Consider the following 1,462-nt stretch of genomic DNA (forward strand, 5'->3'; position numbering starts at 1 on the left):
TGAAGCCAAGATCCATTTCCCTGGAAGGAAAATTTGTGGTTGTGCCTGGACAGATCCTCAAGAGCAGCAGCGTAAGGGTCACCTCTCCTATGAAGCTCTTCTCAGTCCTTCCCCCCAGGTGTCCTGGCCAGCCCCTCCACAGACCCCCCCTTGCCCTGTACCACTCTGGCTGCATTTTAACTACTCCTGCTACTGCTGCTGCTTTTTTTTTTTTTTAATTGTGCTTTAAGTGAAAGTTTACAAATCAAGTCAGTCTCTCACACAAAAACTTATACACACCTTGCTACACACTCCCAATTGCTCCCCCCTTAATGAGACAGCCTGCTCTCTCCCTCCACTCTCTTTTCATGTCCATTTCACCAGCTTCTAAACCCCTCCACCCTCTCATCTCCCCTCCAGGCAGGAGATGCCAACAGTCTCAAGTGTCCACCTAATCCAAGATCCTTCTGCTGCTTTTGTAAGACTTGAACTCCTTGAAGGCAGGAACTGTGCCTCCTTCACCCTTAAATTCACAGGACTTATGGCACATAGTCTCAATAAACAGCTTTTGAATGAATGGAGGAATGAAAGAATGAGTCTATTCCAATCCTTTCGTTTTAACCCATTGCCGTCGAGTCAGTTCTGACTCATAGACTCTATAGGACAGAGTAGAACTGTCCCATAGTTTCCAAGGCTGTAATCTTTAAGGGAAAAGACTGCCACATCTTTATCCCGTGGAGTGGCTAGTGGGTTCAAACCACTGACCTTCAGGTTAGCAGCCGAGCACTTAGCCATTGTGCCACCAGGGTTCCTTCCTTTCATTTTACCTAAGAGGATACTAAGAAGCAGAAGATGCAGTTATACACGAGCTATTGACTGGGAGTGGGATCAGAGTGTACCAGGAATAATGATGACCTGGGGAGACATTCCCTGTGGGAGACTTAGGGCTGGGGAGGCAGTGTGGGAGGGTGACACCATCACACCGGGGCAGTGGGAGACATTCTCCTCACCTCTGAGAAGGTTTTGGTATAAATTCAGCTGGAGCAGGGAGAGGAGCTAGAGCAATAGTTAGGGGACTCTGAAGAGAGAATAAGTGACATTTATTAAGCATGTACAAAACCTAGGTCCCTGGGTGGCGCAAACGGTTTACACTCCACTACTAACCTAAAGGTTGGCAGTTCGAACTTACCCAGTGGCACTGCAGAAGAAAGGCCTGGCGATCTGCTTCTGTAAAGATTACAGCCAAGAAAACCCTACGGGGCAGCTCTACTCTGTAACACACGCAGTCGCATGGCAATCGACTGGATGGAACAAGTGTACAAGGCACTTTCACAGGCACTGAGAGACAGAAGGAGAAAACACCAACCATGTCGCAGAAGAGAAAACATGCACAGCAGCTCGAGCCTGCTTAGCTGAGAATCCCAAGTAAATGCTCATGAATGTAGTCCCTATGAAGAAGGGAGTGCTAGGAGAATATGCAACA

This window comes from Loxodonta africana, chromosome 4, assembly GCF_030014295.1.
Source record: "Loxodonta africana isolate mLoxAfr1 chromosome 4, mLoxAfr1.hap2, whole genome shotgun sequence".
NCBI classification, from domain to species: Eukaryota; Metazoa; Chordata; class Mammalia; order Proboscidea; family Elephantidae; genus Loxodonta; species Loxodonta africana.